The following is a 24,756-nucleotide window of genomic DNA, read 5'->3' as shown; positions in this document are numbered from 1 at the left end:
TGGTCACTTTCTTGTGCATATTTCTTTATTTACTAGGTGTTTTTATTCCTAGGACACAGGATTTGCAATGCATTCTTACCTCTGTTAAGCCTCTTTTTTAATTTTTTTTTGGAAAAAAAAGCTTCATTGTCCTACTAATGATTACTTACTTTCCATAGTCTCCTAAAGAGTCAGTCACTTGGATAATATTGGAAGGCATAATATGTTCAACTCCATAGAACAAAACTTAATTACTCAACTTCCTGGAGTTTCAAAATACTTAATGGGGATTTTAAAATGAGATTCTATGTGAAATTGCTTTGTCAATTCTAGTTGATGGTTTTACTAAAGTTTTTGTAGTGGATTCTTCAACCAGATCTCTGATGTCTCCTTTTATAGTCACCTTTATTATGAATCCTTGTACTTAAATGTTGGTGTACCCCAGGATTCTGTTCTTAGCTTTCTTTTATTTTCAAAATATATATAATCCCTGAGCTGATTTTATCTACTATAATATCTTCAAACAACATTTATTATTGATGGTTCCCAATTTATGTTACTGTCCATCAATGTTCTGGTTCTTCTCTTTTCTTCTAGGCATATATATGAATAAGATTGTGCTTTCCTACTCCTTTGAAGTTACACATGCCTGTGTGACTTTCTTGGCCAGTATAACTTTAACCAGAAGAGACACGTTTGACTTCCAGGCAGAAGTCTCTAAAAGACAGTGTGCACTTTTATTGATACAAAGTTCTCTCCTGTTCAAGGACCAGTCACTTTCCAATTGATAAAGTCTCCTTTATCTGATGTCTTTAAGTAAGAGTTAGAGAGATATGTAACATCAGCAGAAAATAAAACTGTTGTTTTTAAGTCACTAAGTTTTATGGATGTTTGTTACTGCAGCAGAACTGACTGACACTGCCTCAATTCCATTTTATTTTTCAGCCTGGATGTCTATACTCTGATGCTCCACAGACAAAGTATAACATAATCTTCCCTTCAAATTGATTATCCTCTGGTGTCCTCCATATCTGTTAATGGAACTTCTGTACAATTAGTTGTCCTGGGATTCATCTTAGTCCTTCTCTGTTACACCCACAACTAATCAGTTATGGAACCCATTCATTCTATCTCCTAAGTACCTTCATATGAAGCTCCACAGTCTGTTTTAACTGGTGCTACCTTGATTCATGCCATAGTTATTACAAATCATTCCCAGTTAGCTTCCAGCTCATCTGCTTAGCACCCTTCCAATCTGTCATTCACACAACAGCAGCACGTTCAAGCTTCCTAAAACTTAAAAATGATCAAATCACTTCTCAACCTAAAATGATTCAATCTATTACCTCTAGCTACCTTTCAAGTCTTATTTGTCTCTCACACACAGACTTTATGCTCCAATCATACTAAACTCCTTGTATGAATATGTCTTACTACTTCCTACATTTATGCCTTTGTCTTTGCTTTTCTCAAACATCTCTATGTCAAATCCCTAGCATTCGAGTACTCTGAAGATAAACATACAGTTTTAGCTACTTCTTGGATGGTGTAACTGAGCAAGTGGGCTCATTTCACACTGTGCAATGGAAAGTCCAAATACCAAGGCAACGGTCTTTTGCAGAGAGAAAAGGCTTTAATGTAGAGTGACCAAGCAAAGAGGCAGAAGGCAAGGCTCAGTTCTGTCTCCCCAATCAGGTTTTGTGTGGGATATTTATTGTGGGAGGAGGGAATAAGAGGGTGTTGGGACTAAGAAATGATTGGTAGAAGGGTAAAGAGAAGTTTTAAGAGTCTTCTGAGCAGGTACAACTGTCTTTCATGTCTCTTCATGGGTTGTATGTGTAAATTCAGGGGGGTTCATGTGTTTAATGCAGTAAATTTTCAGCCCATGACATCTAAAATTCACTGATCATTCTAGTCCCTAAATACATCTGAGTGATGTTCAGTCAAAGGAGGATGTCAGCAAGCTGTTTTCTCATCTAGTTTTCCTATTGTTCTGCAAGCTAAGCTAAAGGGTCTTAATTAATCATCTTTTGCCTTATTTTAACCTGGTGGGTATGAGCATACAGTTTCAAAGGTAGAGTGATTTGTCTTGAAAAATTAGCTAAGAATGGGAAAAAAAAATCCACCAACTCATGTTTTATTAAGAAAATATTTTCTGTGTCTCTGTAGACTTTAAATATTTTTCAAATCACTGTTCATCTTAGAATTTTCAATGTGAAACTGAAAACTAAAACAGTAAGTCATTTTAAAACTTCAAATAGTAGAATTTTTAATGCTAGAATAGAATCCATTCGGAATTGTTAAGCTGCCATATATCATGATATACCAGTGTAATGTCTTCTGGGTGGAAATAATGTGTATTATTTAGAACCCAAGCAAAAATGAATATCAAAACCATAAATTGCTGAGACTCTCTCCATGTCAATACTGACTTCAACATGACTCCCTCCAATAAAATATGTGACAAAGAATTTTCAGATGCTGTCAGCAAGCTCCAGGTAGAATAGCTTCTGTTCTTAGTGAGTGGCCAAAATGGGGATAAAGGAAAACTCTGAGCCCGCCTCCTCCCACAGGCAAACCAAGATTGTAAGTATTTACAGAGAAACTATCCATGAGAACAACCTGAATGCTATCAGAAAAGATCTTCTACAGCTAAAGATATAAGGAAGGAACCACAATAAAACAGGTAGGAGGGGCAGAGACACATATAGTTAAGACCCATACTTCTGGGTATGCAACCCACAAAGGGGAGGATAATTACCATTGAAGTGGTTCTCCTCAAGGAGCAAGGGATGCAAGCTCCACATAAGGCTCCCCAAACAGGGTGTCTGGCACCAGGAAGAGGAACCCCCAGAATATTTGGCATTGAAGGCCAGTGTGACTTACATTCAGGAGAGCCACAGGTCTATGGGTAATAGAAACTCCTTTCTTAAAAGGAATGCATAAAATCTCACACACTGTGAGACCCAGGGCAGCAGTAATCTGAAAGGAACCTGGGACATACCCACTTGGTGATCCTGCAGAGTCTCCCAGTGAGGCAGGAGGCAATTAAAACTCACCCTGGGGACATACATGCTGGCAGCAGCCATGTTGAGAAGCTCATCCCACCACAAGAACACTAATGTTGTTAAGTGCCATTTTGAAATCCTTCCTCAAGCTTATTAGTGCCAGGACCCAGTCCCACACACCAGCAGCAGGCAGTCTCCACACAAGGCAAGGCCTGACAACCAATTGGACCAGGGCCCAGCCACACCTATCAGCATGCTTACAGGAGTTGGCCTGGCCACAACAGAAGGACACATGCAGCCCACATAAAGAGCACCCCCAAAATATATAGCTCTCATAATCAGAGGTGAGGGTGCTCCTGGGCCCCATAGTACATTTCTTACATAAGACCACTCCTCCAGGATCAAGAAATGTAACCAACCTACATAAAAATACATAGAAATAAAAACAGCAAATAAGACAAAATGAGGCAACAGAGAAATGTATTCCAAATGAAGGAACAAGATAAAACCCCAGAAGGAGAACTAAGTGAAGTAGAGAAGCAATCTATCCAATAAAGTGTTTAAGGTAATGATCATAAATAAAGATGTCCAAAGGACTTGGGAGAAGATTAGGTGAACAAGTAAGAATTTAGAAGTTTTTAACAAAGAGTTAGAAAATGTAATGAAGAACCAAGCAAAGATGAAGAATACATAACTGAAATAAAAAATACACTAGAAAGAAGCAGTAGATTAGATGATACAGAGGAACAGATCAGCAAACAGGAAGGCAGAATAGTGGAAATCTCTTAAGCTGAACAGAAGAAAAAAAAGAGTTTAAAAAATGAGGGCAGTTTGAGATGTTCTAGGACAACATCAAGTGAACTAACATTGGCATTATAGGGGTCCCAAAAGAAGAAGAGAGAGAGAGAAAGGGCAGAAAACATATTTAAAGGCATAATAACTGAAAATTTTCCTAACCTGGGAAAGAAAACAGACATCCAGTTCCAGGAAACACAGAGAGTCCCAAACATATTTCCAAAGAAAATGACACCAAGATACATCATAATTAAAATGGCAAAAATTAAAGATAAAGAGAAAATATTAAAAACAACAAGGAAAATACAACATTGTGTACAAGGGAACTCATAAAGGGCTATTAGCTGACTTTTCATTAGAAACCCTGCAGGACAGAAGTGAGTGGCATAGTATATTTAAAGTGATGAAAGAACAAAAAAAAAAAAAACCTTCAACCAAGAGTATTCTACTTGGCAAGGCTTTATTCAGATTTGAAGGAGAGATCAAAAGTTTTACAGACAAGCAAAAGCTAAAAGCACCACCAAAGCAGTTTTACAAGAAGCTAAAGGGACTTCTCCAAACTAAAAAGAAAAGACTGAAACTAGAAATATTAAGTTATGAAAGGAAAAATCTCACTGTTAAAGGGAAATATACAGTAAATGTAGTAGATCGATCAAATTATAAAGCTAGTAGGATGGTTAAAAGACAAAAGTAGTAAAATCTTTTATATCCACAATAAGTAGTTAAGGGATACACAAAACAAAAGGATGTAAAATGTAATGTCACAAACAGTAAATTGGTAGGGTGGGGAGTAAAAATACAGAGTTGTTAAAATGTGTTTGAACTTAAGAGATCAGCAACTTAAAATAACCATATAGATGTAGAAATATATAGAGATATTGATTGTTCTATATAAACTCCTAGTGTCCACAAGCCAAAAATCTATACTAGATACACACACACAAACACACACACACAAACACACACAAGAAAGAAATCCAAACATATCACTAAAGGTTGTCATCAAATCACAGGGAAGAGAGCAAAAGAAGAAGAAAGGAAAATAAAAGACACAGACTGAAAATGAGCGTTGGAAAAAGATATTTTATGCAAATGGAAATGAAAAGAAAGATGGGATAGCAATACTTACATCAGACAAAATAGACTTTAAAACAAAGACTGTAACAAAAGACAAAGAAGAACGTTACATAATGATCAAGGGATAAATCCAAGAAGAAAATATAATTATTGTAAAAATATATGCACCTAACATAGGGCCATCTAAATACATAAATCAAATATTAACAGACATAAAGGGAAAAATTAAAAGTAAACCAAAAATAGTAGGAAACTTTAACACCCCACTACAGCAATGAACAAGCCATCCAAACATAAAATCAGCACAGAAACACTGACCTTAAAACACATATTAGACAAGATAGACTTAACAGACACATATAGAACTTTCCATCCAAAAGCAGCAGAATATACATTCTTTTCAATTATACATGGAACATTCTCCAGGATGGATCACATGGTAGGCCAAAAAACAAGTCCCAGTAAATTTAAGAATACTGAAATTATATCAAGCATCTTTCCTAACCAAAATGCAATGAGACTAGAAATCAACCACAAGAACAAATCTGTAAAAAACACAAACACTTGAAGCCTAAACCATATGATACTAAACAACAAATGCATTACTAAGAAAACAAAGAAGAAATCCAAAAATATCTGGAGACAAATAAAAACCAAACAAAATGATCCAAAATCTATGGGAAGCATTAAAAGCAGTTCTAAGAGGGAATTTATAGCAATACAAGCTTACCTCGGGAAACATGAAAATTCTCAAATGAACAACCTAACCTTACACCTAAATGGAATAGAAAAAGAACAAACAAGATCCAAAGTTAATAGAAGGAAAGAAATCATTAAGATCAGAGCAGAAATAAGTGAAATAGAGACAAAAAAAAGACTGATGAAACTAAGAGTTGGTTCTTTGAAAACACAAACAAAATTAATAAAACTTTAGCCAGACTCATCAAGAAAAAAAGGGTCCATATCAACAAGGTCAAAAATGAAAGAGAAGTTACAACCAACACCAAAGAAATATAAAAGATCATAAGAGACTACTACAACCAATAATACACCAATAAAATGAATAAAGTAGAAGAAATGGGCCAATCCTAGAAATGTACAATCTCCCAAGATTAAATAAGGAAGACATAGAAAATATGAAGAGAATAATTATCAGTAATTAAATCAAATCAGTAATTTAAAATTCCCAAAAAACAGAAGTCCAGGACCAGAAGACTTCACAGGTGAATTCTACCAAACATTTAGAGAAGAGTTAACACCTATCCTTCTCAAACTATTCCAAAAAATGCAGAGGAAGGAAGATTTCCCAGCTCATTCTATGAGGCCAGCATCACCTTGATACAAAATTCCAATGAAGACAGCACTAACAGAAAATTACAGGCCAATCTCACTGGTGAACATGCAAAAATCCTCAATAAAATATTAGCAAATTGGACCCAAAAATACACTAAAAGGATTACATACCATGATCAAGTGGAATTTAACCCAGGAATGCAAGGATTTTTCAATACCTGCAGATCTATCAATGTGATACACCACATTAACAAACTGAAGAATAAAAGTCATATGATCATCTCAATAGATGCAGAACAAGCTTTTGACAAAATTCAACATCCATTTTTGATTAAAAAAAACCTCCCAACAAAAAGGGTATAGAGGGAACATACTTCAGCATAATAAAGGCCATGTATGGCAAGCCTACAGCTAACATCATACACAGTGGTAAAAAGCTGAAAGTATTTCCTCAAAGATCAGGAACAAGACAAGGATGCCCACATTCACCACTTTTATTTAAAAGAGTATTGGAAGTCCTAGCCACAGCACTCAGACAAGAAAAATAAATAAAAGGAATCCAAATTGGAAAGGAAAAAGTAAAACTATCACTGTTTGCAGATGATGCATTATTATACATAAAAAATCCTAAAGACACAACCATAAAACTACTGGAACTCATCAATGATTCAGTAGACTTTCAGGATACAAAATTAATGTACAGAAATCTATTGCATTTCCATACACTAACAATGAACTATTAGAAACAGAAGTTAAGAAAACAATACCATTCACAAACTTATCAAAAAGAATAGAATACCTGGTAATAAATCTAACTAAGGAGGTAAAAGACCTGTACTCAGAAAACTAAAAGACATTGAGGAAAGAAATTAAAGATGACACAAACAAATGAAAAGATATACTGTGCTCATGGATTGCAAGAATCAATATTATTAAAATGACCATACTACCCATGGCAATCTACAGATTGAATGCAATCCCTATCAAAATACCAATGGCATTTTTCACAGAACTAGAACAAATAATTCTAAAATTTGTATGGAAACACAAAAGACTCCAACTAGCCGGAAAAAAAAAAAAAAAAACCTTGAAAAGAAGAACAAAGCTGGAGGTATCATGCTCTCTGATTTCAAACTATACCACAAAGCTACAGGAAGCAAAACAGTGTGGTACTGGCACAAAAACAGACACATAGACCAATGGAACAGAATAGAGAGCAGAACAGAATAGTTCAGAAATGAACACACATTTACATAGGTAATTAATCTATGACAAAGGAGGCAAGAATATACAATGGGAAGAATATAACATCTTCAATAAATTGTGTTGGGAAAACTGGACAGTTACATGCAAAATAACCAAAATGGAAAACTCTCTTACACCACAAAAATAAACTCAAAATGGATTAAAGACTTTACATTAATACCTGAAACCATAAAACTCCTAGAAAAAAACATATGCAGTACACTCTTTGACATTGGTCTTAGTAATATTTTTTTGGATCTGTTTCCTCAGGCAAGGGAAACAAAAGCAAAATAGTGAGACCACCTCAAACTAAAAACATTTTTCACAGCAAAAGAAACTTATCAACAGAAAGAAAATCTTGCCTACCTAATGGTAAATGATATTTGCAAGTAATATACCTGACAAGGGTTAATATACAAAATATACAAAGAACTCATACAACTCAACATCCAAAAACAAAAAAAAACAAACAAAAAAACAATCTGATTAAAAAATGACATTTTTCCAAAGAAGATATATAGATGGCTAACAGGCACATGAAAAGATGTTCAACATAATTAATCATCAGGGAAATGCAAATCAAAATCACCATGAGATATCACCTCACACCTGTTAGAATGGACATTATCAAAAAAGACAAGAAAAAAGAAGTGTTGATGAGGATGTGGAGAAAAGGGAACCCTTCTTCACTGTTGGTGTGACTGTAAGTTGGAGCATCCATTATGGAAAACAGTATGGGTTCCTCAAAAAATTAAAAATAGAAGTATCATATGATCCAACAATTCCACTTCTAGATATTTATTGGAAGAAAAATTGAAAAGATATATGCACCCTTATGTTCACTGCTGAATTATTTACAATAGCCAAGATATTGAAGCAACCTAAGTGCCCATCAATTAATAAATGAATAAAGAAGGAGATTAGATAAATAGATAGATAGATAGATAGATAGATAGATAGATAGATAGATGGATGGATGTAGTGGAATATTACTCAGCCATAAAAAAAGAATGAAATCTTGCCATTTGTAATAATATGAGTGGACCTAAATGGTATTACATTAAGTGAAATAAGTTAGACAGATAAAGGAAAACACTGTATGTTTTCACTTATATGCAGAATCTAAAAGCAAAATAAATGAACAAATGGAAACAGTCATATATACAGAGAACAAATAGGTGATAATTAACGGGGAGGAGGTTTGGGGGAAGAGAGAAATAGGTGAGGGAGATTAAGAGGTACAAACTTCCAGTTACTACAATATAAGTGACTGTTACGAAATGTACAGTGTGGGGAAAATAGACAATAACTATGTAATATTCTTCTGTGGTGACAGATAAATTATCATGGTGATCATTTTCAAATGTATAGAAATATCGAATCACTATATTGTGTTCAAGGAACTATCAGAGTGTTGGAAGTCACTGATACTTCAAAAACAAACAAATAAACTCATGGAAAAAGATCAGATTTGTGATTTCCAGAGGAGGGGATGGGGGAGTGGGTAGTTCAAATGGTACAAAGTTCCAGTTATAAGATAAATAAGTACTAGGGATGTAATGTACAATATGATAGATATAATTAACACTACTATATATTATAAATGAAAGCTAAGAGAGTAAATTCTGAGAGTTCTCATCACAAGGAAAAATAATTTCTATTTCTTTAATTTTGTATCTATATGAAATGATGAATGTCCACTAAACTTATTGTGGTAATCATTCCATGATGTATGTAAATCAAATCATTATGCTGTACACCTTAAACTTATACAGTCCTATGTGTCAGTTATATCTCAATAAATCTGGAAGGAAACAAAAAGAATAGTGTCTACCTTTTGGAAAGTGAAATACATGAAGCTATACTCATCCAACTTCCGCTATCTGTCAGGAGCAGGATTTCTGGGAGTTGGAGGAGGTCAGTGTATTTAACTGGAAAATACTACCTCAAAGTCGCATTACCACAAAATACAAGATGTTATGTATAAATGACATTCCTCAACTTCAAGATTAAAAAGCTACCTAGGGGTTTCCCTGGTGGCACAGTGGTTGAGAACCTGCCTGCTGATGCAGGGGACACGGGTTCGAGCCCTGGTCTGGGAGGATCCCACATGCCGCAGAGTGGCTGGGCCCGTGAGCCACAACTACTGAGCCTGCGCATCTAGAGCCTGTGCTCCGCGACAAGAAATGCTGCGATAGAGGCCTGTGCACCGCGATGAAGAGTGGCCCCTGCTTTCCACAACTAGAGAAAGCCCTCACACAGAAACAAAGACCCAACACAGCAAAAAAAAATTAATAAACTCTTACCCCCAACATCAAAAAAAAATGAAAAAAAATAAAATAAAATAAAAAGCTACCTAAATATGGTGTCCCAGACGTCTCACTTTCACTTCTCACCTGTCAGTGTTCCAAAGAACTGATCAGAAGCTATTTCTACCACTAAATTTGGGGGGACTGATGATGTAAAATCCCTTTCAGGGCACTGTCACCAAGGTGATCCAAAAATTTAATTCAGTATATCTTAAAGGCTTTGTGATTTAAAGCATCTCAGAACTTGCCTTCAATCAGTAACAGTGATGAGAAAAAAAAAAGTATTTGCCTCACCAATTACCTGACTTCAGACAGTTTCAGTTTGTAACATTTCTTTTTTTTTTCACTTTCAGTAAAAATAAAGTAAAACAGCCATTTTAAAAGGACATTTTGATAGTGTGTTATTTGTGATTGAGACTAATTTGTTTTAAAAATTGTTTTATTTACTTCTAGTAATAAATAATTGGAAAAGAAAATGCTGGCAAAAAAGAAAAAAATATATGTATAAATAAAACAGTTTGGGGTTATACCCTACTGATGTCTATTCAAGAAAAGCAAATCCCAAAGCAGTCAGTCTTTTAGAGTCTTTGGACAGCCCATTGGAAAGGAACACAAAATGTATTGTCCAACTGGCTCATTCAGAAATGACTGATCCTTAGACAACAAGAAGATAACATGTTTAGCAAAGCTACATTCTATTATTTTAAATTATTAAATTATTTTTCAACATATTTAGAAGATAATACGTTACTTTCTTTAAATGGACTTGGATTCCCAGAGCTGTTTTGTCAAACCCTTAATATCATTTACCTCTCTGGATTCAAGATTATTTACCTTCTAAGACAGAAACTGGTGGAAGGAAGCCAGTGTTTGTGAAGGAGTGCATTGTACTTTCAAAACATGTTTCTTCTCTAATTTTATGACTCTGATGCAGCCTCCTTGCCAGCCTGACTTCCCTGATCATGGATTCTAGTCTAGGTCTATAGTTTAGTGCCCTTGCAGACTGCTGGTAAACAGTGAGCTAACAATGAATTTCTACTTTGGAGATAAGGGAATGAAATGTTTCCATGAGAATTCTAATAGCCACAGGGAAACAAAATAGCATGAGTAATCTTTAAAACCACAATTTCGGAAGATTGCTAAATTCTATCAAATAATAAAATTCCATTCTGAAAATCAAACCACAGAGAAGGTAAACAAGTCCACTATAAAGTAAACAGTACAGCTTACTACATATTTGAAAGAATGAGAGATTTGATTTTGAGCTATACAGGCCTGAATGTGTATTCCCAAATTGATTTAAAAAATCCATTTCCCATTTTGTGTTACCTATCTAAATGACTTTTAACAATTATAGATAAAAATTAAAATTATTGGGGCTTCCCTGGTGGCGCGGTGGTTGGGAGTCAGCCTGACAATGCGGGGGACGCGGGTTCGTACCCCGGTCCAGGAGGGTCCCGAATGCCGCGGGGAGACTGGGCCTGTGGGCCGTGGCCGCTGGACCTGCGCTTCCAGGGCCTGTGCTCTGTGGAGGGAGAGGCCACAGCAGTGAGAGGCCCACATACCAAAAAAAAAAAAAAAAAAAATTAAAATTATTTGCATTGTTGAAATTTTTCAAGTACAATTCTGAGTTTTCAGTTATTTTCCTAAACAGTTTTGCAATATTTATTTGGTTTCATAATTAAAGGTAACAAAAATAATCAGTGTTGGAAATGATTCAGAATAACTCTCTTGTATTTCTCCATGTCTTGCAAGTGAGGCACTGACTTACCATTGTTCCTTTGTTTTCAATGATGATTGTAGTGTAAATGGCCTTGGAGGATACAGATAGCATCCTTTTCTGGAGCAAAATGCAGACATGCCTACTATCAAGTATGAAAGATTCCAGATCTTTAAGCTCAGAGTTCTTTTCCTGCAATTCAACCCACCCACTCTGTATGCAGTAATCATCTGACACTTTGGGGCTTGGAAAACCAGCTCAGAAATGCTGATACTCTGGCTACTGCTACTGCTGAGTAGTAAACTATCTTTTGTCCCTGACCCAGGAGTTTCATGTCCTCTACTTGCATTCATGAAATGTGTCAGGCAAACTTTCAAACTTATGAGTAAAATATCAAACCCTTCTCAGTTCTTGACAACCAGGTGTGTTGCATTGAAGATGGGTCTCAAACAACTAGTTGGACTTAGTACAAGTTAGCAATGAGTCTATCATTTTATTGGGTTAGAATAGAAATAGCCAGCTTTTTCTTAATGGTCTTGTTAATAAATATTTTAGGCTTCTGGGGCCTTACATTCCCTGTTGCTGCTACACAACTCTGCTATTATAGCACAAAATCACCATAGATAATATGTACATGAATAAGCATGGCTGTATTCCTATAAAACTTTATTTGTAGATACTTAACTTTGAATTTTCTATAATTTCACATGTAATTAAGTATTATTTTTCTTAAACTTTTTTCCAACCATTTAAAAATTTTAAAACCGCAATTAGCTCACAGGTTGTATAAAAGCAAGTATCAGGCTGAACTAACCACTGGAATAGAAAAAGACTGCCCCCCAAAATTAAGCATATTAGTTTATTTTTTGTTCTTTCTGTTTTAATTGATCTGGAAGAACCATAAGCACATGGAGCATTTGGGATAGGAAATATTTTTATAAGTAGAATATAAAAATTTACTGTCACTTAACCCTTCATTTTCCAGCCTCAGATTCTAATGTTGTTCAGTGTGTCTGTTTCATAATCTAGAGTGCTATATGAATGAGAAGGAAATGTACCACTAAAAGAACAATTATTGGCATTTAACATTTCAATTTCCTTTGAACTGTAATGATTTTAATAATTTTAGCACTATTTTTGCATATATTCTTTTCGTCTTCCATGAAACCTTCTCACTGGTAGGCATCATGTCTATGATTACTTGGTGATGCTTCACAAAGCCTCGTGCCCATAAAGAACGGAAAAAAACAAACAGATTTCATTGCCATGTTATATTATATTAAATTTTATGATTCACTCAAAGCCAAAATTTATTTAATCCACTTTAATAACTTAAAGAAAGCACTTAGTACAGTGCCTGGCAGTTACTACAGGCCCAATATGTATTATCTTGTTGGCTATTAATAAATGTCAGCTTTATTATTTATATTACCTTGAAGTTAGACTCAAGCTTATCTGAACTCGGTCATGTAGGATTTTCCACATCTTTCTTTTTTTTTTTTTTTTTGCGGTATGTGGGCCTCTCACTCTTGTGGCCTCTCCCGTTGTGGAGCACACGCTCCGGACGCACAGGCTCAGCGACCATGGCTCACGGGCCCAGCTGCTCTGTGGCATGTGGGATCTTCCCGGACCGGGGCACGAACCCGTGTCCCCTGCATCAGCAGGAGGACTCTCAACTGCTGCGCCACCAGGGAAGCCCCACATCTTTAATTTAGACAAACAAGAAAGCAAAGCATATATTCATTTGCATAATGCTTGAGACTGAATTTGGATTCATACCTATATGAGGTTTGCTTTGGTGAAAATGGATATCTCTGTTTCTTCTCAAGGAAGGAATTTATAAATAATTAGCAAACATTGAATGAGTGAGAGAGTGAAACTGTCACAATCAACTTGACCTTAAGTTCACTGACTAACCCAGAACGTAGGCTTCAAGGGGCAGATTTCATAAAGACCATTAAATTAGGTAGCTGTGTTTTACTTCTCTGTTTAAATTATGAAGGTTTTTTTTTTCATCATGAATACATATTAGAGAATGATCCAGTAGAGCAATACCCCACAGTTTGACCCTAATCAACACCAGATAATATCCCTGAGTGAATATATTACCTAATTTGCTGCATAATAGCCACGGAGCAATACACAAGTCTCAAGTCAACACTCGGCTTTGCACTTCTCACACACACATTCTTTCAATCTAGACAGTATTTTTAGTCAGGACTCAAGATTTTCTGCAGGTTTGGAAGGAACCTATTCTTTATAAATCAATGTTAGACTAATAACATTAGCTATTTGCCAAGAGAAGAGTTGTTGACAACAAACACTTTGGTAATTTCTTAGGAAAAATATTTCCTGTTGACCATTAAAAGCCAAATTTTGAGTTGCTTCCCCCTCTGGATTAAATAAATACTATTAGTTTTAAAACTGTGTACAATAAATATGGATTTCAAGACTCGTTTGTCTGCATTTCTTAAAACATTTATGAACATTGAACAGATTAATTTGTTTTAAGCATATTTTTTTTTCATTTGAACACTTTTCCCAATGGTTTTTAACATGGACACTGTGCATCACATATTGAATAAAGCAACTTTTACTTTATTTAATGTCTTGACCCAAATCACATTGTCTCCATAAACATTTTACAGTCTGTGGGCAACGAAAGTGTGATTACCACAGTCATGTCTGCACTTGCAGGTAATACACTATAAAACATGGGTTGTTTTCTTTCCTCCAGTTTTTGAGAGAGGGAATTGGTGCCTACATTTGCCCAAGTGGGTTTTTTTCTTTTTCTTTTTCTCTTTTTTTACACTAAGCAGCTCCTTAAGGGTAAGATGTTGGAAACATGGGTCTGTGCCAAGTTACTGTCTCTATAAAATTCACAAAAGAACAAGAAAACATTGCTCATTTTACTTCTTTCCAGCTACTTTTCCTTGAAAGAAGAAATGTTGAGACTTTCATTATCCTGATAAACAGAATGAAAGAACTCCACAACTGATTGGGAAGAAATTACACTGCCATGAATAGAGCAAAATAAAATAAAATAAAATTGAAATATGTCTTTCTTTTGAGAGCTGGCAATCATCCCTCCTTTTAGCAGCTGATTTGTCACACACTTTGAAATTAGAGTATTTCATATAAACATCAATACTTTGGAAATGTACTTAAAGAGATTCAAGAAAGATAATATGGTTTATAAATTCCGTAGGTCACCTTTTGCTCTTACAGTGCAGAAAAGCATTGATACCCTTGATGTCTCAGTGAAGGGCAACTATCCTGGATAAATAAACAGAGTGGGTTCTTGCATTAGTGCTTTTCTCCCCCACAACCTCAGAGTGGTATAATCATTTTATTCCTGTTTAATTCTTATCTACTGAGGTAAACGAAATAAAATTTGTGTAATTAATAAAAGACTTCCCTAGATGTCTAGGAACCAAGCAGCCCTTTCACAAAGGAACCCCTTTAGCCTTTGTCTCCATTAATTAATGGGCAGTCTATCCAGAAACTACCCTGTCTAAATACTTTTTTTAAAATTTTTTATTAGTTTCTGCTTTATAACAAAGCGAATCAGTCATACATATACATCTGTTCCCACACCCCTTCCCTCATGCATCTCCCTCCCTCCCACCCTCCCCATCCCACCCCTCCAGGCGGTCACAAAGCACCGAGCTGATCTCCCTGTGCTCTGCGGCTGCTTCCCACTATATATCTACCTTACGTTTGGTAGTGTATATATGTCCATGCCTCTCTTTCGCTTTGTCACAGCTTACCCTTCCCCCTCCCAATATCCTCAAGTCCATTCTCAAGTAGGTCTGTGTCTTTATTCCCGTTTTCCCCTAGGTTCTTCATGACTTTTTTTTTTCTTAAATTCCATATATATGTGTTAGCATACGGTATTGGTCTTTCTCTTTCTGACTTACTTCACTCTCTATGACAGACTCTAGGTCTATCCACCTCATTACAAATAGCTCAGTTTCGTTTCTTTTTATGGCTGAGTAATATTCCATTGTATATATGTGTCACATCTTCTTTATCCATTCATCCAATGATGGACACTTAGCTTGTTTCCATCTCTGGGCTATTGTGAATAGAGATGCAATGAACATTTTGGTACATGTCTCTTTTTGAATTATGGTTTTCTCAGGGTATATGCCTAGTAGTGGGATTGCTGGGTCATATGGTAGTTCTATTTGTAGTTTTTTAAGGAACCTCCATACTGTTCTCCATAGTGGCTGTACCAATTCACATTCCCACCAGCAGTGCAAGAGTGTTCCCTTTTCTCCACACCCTCTCCAGCATTTATTGTTTCTAGATTTCTTGATGATGGCCATTCTGACAGGTGTGAGATGATATCTCATTGTAGTTTGGATTTGCATTTCTCTAATGATTAACGATGTTGAGCATTCTTTCATGTGTTTGTTGGCAGTCTGTATATCTTCTTTGGAGAAATGCCTATTTAAGTCTTCTGCCCATTTTTGGATTGGGTTGTTTGTTTTTTTTGCTATTAAGCTGCATGAGCTGCTTATAAATTTTGGAGAATAATCCTTTGTCAGTTGCTTCATTTGCAAATATGTTCTCCCATTCTGAGGGTTGTCTTTTGGTCTTGTTTATGGTTTCCTTTGCTGTGCAAAAGCTTTGAAGTTTCATTAGGTCCCATTTGTTTATCTTTGTTTTTATTTCCATTTCTCTAGGAGGTGGGTCCAAAAGGATATTGCTGTGATTTATGTCCTAGAGTGTTCTGCCTATGTTTTCCTCTAAGAGTTTGATAGTTTCTGGCCTTACATTTAGGTCTTTAATCCATTTTGAGCTTACTTTTGTGTGTGGTGTTAGGGAATGATCTAATCTCATACATTTACATGTCCCTGTCCAGTTTTCCCAGCACCACTTATTGAAGAGACTGTCTTTTCTCCACTGTACATTCCTGCCTCCTTTATCAAAGATAAGTTGACCATATGTGTGTGGGTTTATCTCTGGGCTTTCTATCCTGTTCCTTTGACCTATCTTTCTGTTTTTGTGCCAGTACCACACTGTCTTGATTACTGTAGCTTTGTAGTATAGTCTGAAGTGAGGGACCCTGATTCCTCCAGCTCGGTTTTTCGTTCTCAAGATTGCTTTGGCTATTCGGGGTCTTTTGTTTTTCCAAACAAATTTGGAAATTTTTTGTTCTAGTTCTGTGAAAAATGCCAGTGGTAGATTGATACGGATTGCATTGAATCTGTAGATTGCTTTGGGTAGTAGAGTCATTTTCACAGTATTGATTCTTCCAATCCAGGAGCATGGTATATCTCTCCATTTATTTGTATCATCTTTAATTTCTTTCATCAGTGTCTTATAATTTTCTGCATACAGGTCTTTTGTCTCCTTAGGTAGGTTTATTCCTAGATATTTTATTCTTTTTGTTGCAATGGTAAATGGGAGTGATTTCTTGATTTCACTTTCAGATTTTTCATCATTAGTGTACAGGAATGCCAGAGATTTCTGTGCATTAATTTTGTATCCTGCTACTTTACCAAATTCATTGATTAGCTCTATTAGTTTTCTGGTAGCATCTTTAGGATTCTCTATGTATAGTATCATGTCATCTGCAAACAGTGACAGCTTTACTTCTTCTTTTCCGATTTGGATTCCTTTTATTTCCTTTTCTTCTCTGATTGCTGTGTCTAGAACTTCCAAAACTAGGTTGAATAACAGTGGTGAGAGTGGGCAGCCTTGTCTTGTTCCTGATCTTAGTGGAAATGGTTTCAGTTTTTCACCATTGAGGACAATGTTGGCTGTGGGTTTGTCATATATGGCCTTTATTATGTTGAGGAAAGTTCCCTCTATGCCTACTTTCTGCAGGGTTTTTATCATAAATGGGTGTTGAATTTTGTCAAAAGCTTTCTCTGCATCTATTGAGATGATCATATGGTTTTTCTCCTTCAACTTGTTAATATGGTGTATCACATTGATTGATTTTCATATATTGAAGAATCCTTGCATTCCTGGAATAAACCCCACTTGGTCATGGTGTATCATCCTTTTAATGTGCTGTTGGATTCTGTTTGCTAGTATTTTGTTGAGGATTTTTGCATCTATGTTCATCAGTGATATTGGCCTGTAGTTTTCTTTCTCTGTGACATCCTTGCCTGGTTTTGGTATCAAGGTGATGGTGGCCTCGTAGAATGAGTTTGGGAGTGTTCCTTCCTCTGATATTGTTTGGAAGAGTTTGAGAAGGATGGGTGTTAGCTCTTCTCTAAATGTTTGATAGAATTCGCCTGTGAAGCCATCTGGTCCTGGGCTTTGGTTTGATGGAAGACTTTTAATTACAGTTTCAATTTCAGTGCTTCTGATTGGTCTATTCATATTTTCTATTTCTTCCTGATTCAGTCTTGGCAGGTTGTGCATTTCTAAGAATTTGTCCATTTCGTTCAGGTTGTCCATTTTATTGGCATAGAGTTGCTTGTAGTAATCTCTCATGATCTTTTGTATTCCTGCAGTGTAAGTTGTTACTTCTCCTTTTTCATTTCTAATTCTATTGATTTGAGTCTTCTCCCTTCTTTTCTTGATGAGTCTGGCTAATGGTTTGTCAATTTTGTTTATCTTCTCAAAGAACCAGCTTTTAGTTTGGTTGATCTTTGCTATCGTTTCCTTCATTTCTTTTTCATTTATTTCTGATCTGATCTTTATGATTTCTTTCCTTCTGCTAACTTTGGGGGTTTTTTGTTCTTCTTTCTCTAATTGCTTTAGGTGCAGGGTCAGGTTGTTTACTCGAGATGTTTCCTGTTTCTTAAGGTGGGATTGTATTGCTATAAACTTCCCCCTTAGAACTGCCTTTGCTGCGTCCCATAGGTTTTGGGTCGTCGTGTCTCCATTGTCATTTGTTTCTAGGTATTTTTTAATTTCCTCTTTGATTTCTTCAGTGATCACTTCGTTATTGAGTAGTGTATTGTTTAGCCTCCATGTGTTTGTATTTTTTACAGATCTTTTCCTGTAATTGATGTCTAGTCTCATAGCATTGTGGTCGGAAAAGATACTTGATACAATTTCAATTTTCTTAAATTTACCAAGGCTTGATTTGTGACCCAAGATACGATCTATCGTGGAGAATGTTCCATGAGCACTTCAGAAAAATATGTATTGTGTTGTTTTTGCATGGAATGTCCTATAAATAACAATTAAGTTCATCTTGTTTAATGTATCATTTAAAGCTTGTGTTTCCTTATTTATTTTCATAAATAAAAATACAGACAGCTTTTGCTTGTCTGTAAACGTTTTAATTTCTCCATCAAATCTGAATGAGATCCTTGCTGGGTAGAGTAATCTTGGTTGCAGGTTTCTCTCCTTCATCACTTTAATTATGTCCTGCCACTGCCTTCTGGCTTGTAGAGTTTCTGCTGAGAGATCAGCTGTTATCCTGATGGGGATTCCCTTGTGTGTTATTTGTTGTTTTTGCCTTGCTGCTTTTAAGATGATTTCTTTGTGTTTAATTTTTGACAGTTTGATTAATATGTGTCTTGGCGTATTTCTCGTTGGATTTATTCTGTATGGGACTCTCTGTGCCTCCTGGACTTGATTAACTATTTCCTTTCCCATATTAGGGAAGTTTTCAACTATAATCTCTTCAAATATTTTCTCAGTCCCTTTCTTTTTCTCTTCTTCTTCTGGAACACCTATAATTCGAATGTTGGTGTGTTTAATGTTGTCCCAGAGGTCTCTGAGACTGTCCTCTCTTCTTTTCATTCTTTTTTCTTTATTTTGCTCTGCAGCAGTTATTTCCACTATTTTATCTTCCACCTCACTTATCCGTTCTTCTGCCTCAGTTATTCTGCTATTGATCCCATCTAGAGTATTTTTCATTTCATTTATTGTGTTTTTAATCGATGCTTAATTCATCTTTAGTTCTTCTAGTTCCTTGTTAACTGTTTCTTGCATTTTGTCTATTCTATTTCCAAGATTTTGGATCATCTTTACTATCATTATTCTGAATTCTTTTTCAGGTAGACTGCCTATTACCTCTTCATTTTTTAGGTCTGGTGGGTTTTTATCTTGCTCCTTCACCTGCTGTGTGTTTTTCTGCCTTCTCATTTTGCTTATGTTACTGTGTTTGGGGTCTGCATTTTGCAGGCTGCAGATTCGTAGTTCCCGTTGTTTTTGGTGTCTGTCCCCAGTGGCTAAGGTTGTTTCAGTAGGTTGTGTAGGCTTCCTGGTAGGGGGGACTAATGCCTGTGTTCTGGTTGAGGCTGGATCTTGTCTTTCTGGTGGACAGGTCCACGTCTGGTGGTGTGTTTTGGGGTGCCTGTGGCCTTATTATGTTTTTAGGTAGCCTCTCTGCTAATGTGTGTGGTTGTGTTCCTGCCTTGCTAGTTGCTTGGTATAGGGTGACCAGCACTGTAGCTTGCTGGTCGTTGAGTGAAGCTGGGTGCTGGTGTTGAGATGGAGATCTCTGGGAGATTTTCACTGCTTGATATTATGTGGAGCTGGGATGTCTCTTGTGGACCCGTGTCCTGAAGTTGGCTCTCCCACTTCCGAGGCACAGCACTGACTCCTGGCTGCAGCACCAAGAGCCTTTCATCCACCCGGCTCAGAATAAGAGGGAGAAAAAGTAGAAAGAAAGAATTAGTAGAAGAACAAAAGAGAGAGGGAAAGAATGGAAGAAGGGAAGAAAGGAAGGAACGAAGGAAGAAAGAAAGAAAGGAGTGAGGGAGGGAGGAAGGATGGAAAGAAAGAAAGAAAGAAAGAAAGAAAGGAGGGAGGGAGGAATGAAAGCAAAAGGAAGAGTGAATGGAAGAAGGGAGGGAGGGAGGGAGGATGGAAAGAAAGAAAGAAAGACAGGAGGGAGGGAGGGAGGAAGGAACGAAAAAGAATGTGGAAAGAAGAAGGGTAGGAGGGAGGGAGGGAGTAAAGAAAAAGAAAGAAGGAAAGGAGGAGCGGAGGGAGGGAGGGAGGGAGGGAAGGTAGGAAAGAAAGAAAGAGCAGGTAAAGTAAAATAGAATAAAGTATGAAATATAGTAGCGTTATTTAAATTAAAAAGTAATTATTGAAAAAAAAAAAAAACGGACAGATAGAACCCTAGGACATATGGTGGAAGCAAAGCTATACAGAGAGAATCTTACACAGAAGATTACACATACACATTCACAAAAAGAGAGCAGGGGGAAAAATCAAAAATCTTGCTCTCCAAGTCCACCTCCTCAATTTGGGATAATTCGTTGTAAAAAGAGGAAAAGGGCTAGAAGTCCGAAATCTTGCTCTCTAAGTCTACCTCCTTAATTTGGGATAATTCGTTGTAAAAAGAGGAAAAGGGGAGAAAGTCTTAAATCTTGTCCTCAAATTCCACTTCCTCAATTTGGGATGATTCGCTGTCCATTTATGCACTCCACAGACGCAGGGCACATCAAATGGGCCGTGGAGCTTTAATCTGCTGCCTCCAAGGCTGCACAGAGAGATTTCCCTGTCTCTGCTCTCACAGCTCCCGGGTCTCAGCCTTGGACCTGGCCCCGCCTCTGCACGTAGGTCGCTGGAGGGCGTCAGTTCTTCGCTCAGACAAGACGGGTTTAAAGGAGCCGCTGATTCGGGGGCTCTGGCTCACTCAGGCAGAGGGGAGGGAGGGGCGCGCAGTGTGGGGCGGGCCTCCGGCGGCAGAGGCCAGCGTGACGTTGCAGCAGCACGAGGCACTCCGTGCGCTTTCCCGGGAAAGCCGTCCCCGGGTTCCGGGACCCCGGCAGTGGCGGGGTGCACAGGCCCCCCGGAAGGCGGGGTGGACAGTGTCCTGCACTCGCACACAGGCCCCGCGGCGGCGGCGGCAGCAGCAGCCCCAGCGTCCCATGCCTGTCTCCGAGGTCAGCGCCTTTAGCTGCGGCTTGCGCCCGTCTCCGGCGCTTCCCCAAGCAGCCCTCTTAATGCCCTCTCCTCGCGCACCAGGAAACAAAAGGGAAAAAAGTCTCTTGCCTCTTCGGCAGCTCCAGACCCTTTCCCCGGACTCCCTCCGGGCTAGCCGTGGTGCACTAACCCCTTCAGGCTCTCTTCCTGCCGCCAGCCCCAGTCCTCTCCCTGCGCTCCGACTGAGAGCCGATACCCGAGCCTCAGCTCCTAGCCCCGCCCACCCCGGCGGCCAAGCAGACAAGCCTCTCAGGCTGGTGATTGCTGGTCGGCACCGGTCCTCTGTGCGGGAATCTCTCCGCTTTGCCCTCCGTACCCCTGTGGCTGTGCTCTCCTCCGCGGCTCCGAAGTTTTCCCCCTCCGCCACCTGCAGTCTCCGCCCGTGAAGGGGCTTGTAGTGTGTGGAAACCTTTCCTCCTTCACGGCTCCCTCCCACTGGTGCAGGTCCCGTCCCTATCCTATTGTCTCTGTTTATTCTTTTTTTCTTTTGCCCTACCCAGGTATGTGGGGAGTTTCTTGCCTTTTGGGGGTTCTGAGGTCTTCTGTCAGAGTTCAGTAGGTGTTCTGTAGGAATTGTTCCACGTGTAGATGAATTTCTGATGTATCTGTGGGGAGGAAGGCTCCCTGAGTTCAGACTATACTACAAAGCTACAGTAATGAAGGTGGTATGGTACTGGCACAGAAACAGAAATATAAATAGATGGAACAGGATAGAAGTCCCAGAGGTAAACCCACCCGCATATGGTCACCTTATCTTTGATAAAGGAGGAACAAATATACAATGGAGAAATGACAGCCTCTTCAATAAGTTGTGCTAGGAAAACTGGACAGCTACATGTAAAAGAATGAAATTTGAACACTCCGTAACACCATGCACAAAAATAAACTCAAAATGGATTAAAGACCTAAATGTAAGGCCAGACATCATCAAACCGTTAGAGGAAAACATAGACAGAACACTCTTTGACATAAATCACAGCAATATCCTTTATGACCCACCTCCTAGGGAAATGTAAATAAAAACAAATAGAAACAAATGGGACCTAATGAAACTTAAAAGCTTTTGCACAGCAAAGGAAACCATAAACAAGACCAAAAGACAACCCTCAGAATGGGAGAAAATATTTGCAAATGAAGCAACTGACAAAGGATTAATCTCCAAAATTTACAAGCAGCTCATGCAGCTGAATATCAAAAAAAACAAACAACCCAATCCAAAAATGGGCAGAAGACCTAAATAGACATTTCTCCAAAGAAGATATGCAGATTGCCAACAGACACATGAAAGAATGCTCAACATCATTAATCATTAGAGAAATGCAAATCAAAGCTACAATGAGATGTCATCTCACACCGGTCCCAATGGCCATGATCAAAAAATCTACAAAAAATAATTGTTGGACAGGGTGTGGAGAAAAGGGAACCCTTTTACACTGTTGGTGGGAATGTAAATTGATACAGCCACTATGGAGAACATTATGGAGGTTCCTTAAAAAACTGAAAATATAAGTACCATATGACCCAGCAATCCCACTACTGGGCATATAACCTGAGAAAACCATAGTTCAAAAAGAGTCATATACCAAAATATTCATTGCAGCTTTATTTACAATATCCAGGACATGGAAGCACCATAAGTGTCCATCAACAGATGAATGGATAAAGAAGATGTGGCACATATATACAATGGAATATTACTCAGCCATAAAAAGGAACAAAACTGAGTTATTTGTAGTGAGGTGGATGGACCTAGAGTCTGTCATACAGTGTGAAGTAAGTCAGAAATAGGAAAACAAATACCATATGCTAACACATATATATGGAATCTAAAAAAGAACAAAAAAAAAAAAGAAAAAGTGGGTGTCAGAAGAACCTAGGGGCAATATGGGAATAAAGATGCAAATCCACTAGGGAATGGACTTGAGAATCCGAGGAGGGGAAAGGGTAAGCTGGGACAAAGTGAGAGAGTGGCATGGACTGCCATACACTACCAAATGTAAAATAGATAGCTAGTGGGAAGCAGCCTCATAGGACAGGGAGGTCAGCTCGGTGCTTTGTGATTTCCTAGAGCAGTGGGATAGGGAAGGTGTGAGGGAAGGTGATGCAAGAGGGAAGAGATATGGGGGCATATGTATATGTATAACTGATTCACTTTGTTATAAAACAGAAACTAACACACCATTGTAAAGCAATTATACTCTAATAAAGATATTTTTAAAAAATGATATAACATTTTTCATGGAAAGGCAACATGAAAAACTTCTACATAGTACCTTATAATCACAATTAGATTTGTGTAGTGACTATTGTTTGTGCCCTTCCTTGTCCTTCCTCCCCACTTCTTTCTTCCATTCATCAGCACTGCTTCTCTTGTGCATAGGTTGGACACATAGGCAAGGCAAAGCCTGGCTAGAATGAGAGCTGCAAGGGACAGGCACCAGTATTCAGCGAGCTTGATCAGAATTGTTCCCCAGGTGATTTTTCACACTGGTGCTGATGGAGAAAAAGTCTCTTTCTTTGGGGTGTTCAAGACACTATAAAAATGCAAGCTTGGAGCTACAAATCACTGAATCCCCTAAAGTGATTTCAGCCAGTCCAGGAAATTGAAGCTGACACATAAAGGAACAAAGAGAAGAGATGAAGCAAAAGGAAATCTGATGGTACTTAAGTCCCCACTTCCATTTGTCCACAAATCCAGCTCTACTCTTCACTTTCCCATAATCTGGTCATGTGAGGCAACAAATCCCTCATTTTAGATAAAATATTTTGACTTGGGTTTCTTTCTTTTTCAGCAAAAAGAATCCTGAACAATGGATGGATGAATATGAATAATTAGCTTCTGCCAGATGTCAATTTAGAAAGATTGAAAGTGCACCTGGCCCAAATCTCTCTTCCATCAGTTTTTCATGATACTAGGAAAACCTTGAGATTCTAGTTCAAGTGTAAATGTCCTTAATAACAAGCATTGAGAAATTATTTCTGACTTCTGGCTTCAGGATGTCAGAATAAATACAATGTTATATATAAAACTATTAGAAGATTTGTAATTTATATGTGCTAAGGAATTTTATTTTTATAAGTTTAAGGGTCTCTGGGAGTAAGAGTGGGAACACAAGCTCTATCTTAAACAAAGTTGAGTGTTGCCTATTGCACCAAATATAATAAATGGCAAAGATAAAGATCAAGTAGAGGAACAGAAAGTCACTTGCAACTACTGATCTCAAACAAAGAAATAAGAAGCTGGTTCTCCAAAATAAGTCAAAATACCCTGAAGATGAAAACAAGGAAACAAAAACACTTATTGTGATAATGATATTGAATGCATGGATTACAACTGGTAACTTGTTTAGGACATCACTGACATGAAAAGAAGGAGACAATGCTGGGCAGAATGAGGAAATGTATGGTCAGACTATTTTTGCTGGAACCAGTGTGTACATGGACATCAAAGTGGAAAGTTATTCTAAATTTC

At 37.6% G+C, this 24,756-nt stretch overlaps 1 pseudogene across 1 annotated transcript in view; it reads right to left on the bottom strand.

Moving 5' to 3' along the window:
• Nucleotides 1-24,756, bottom strand: part of LOC308630020 (ATP synthase F(0) complex subunit B1, mitochondrial-like) — a 64,071-nt pseudogene that overhangs the window by 18,622 nt on the left and 20,693 nt on the right. The gene's annotated exons all lie outside the window — the stretch shown is intronic.

The sequence above is a fragment of the Mesoplodon bidens genome (assembly GCF_964165515.1).
Source record: "Mesoplodon bidens genome assembly, chromosome: 16".
NCBI lineage: Eukaryota > Metazoa > Chordata > Mammalia > Artiodactyla > Ziphiidae > Mesoplodon > Mesoplodon bidens.
Note: the sequence above shows the minus strand (reverse complement) of the source record. Positions and strands in the feature narration are given on the sequence as shown.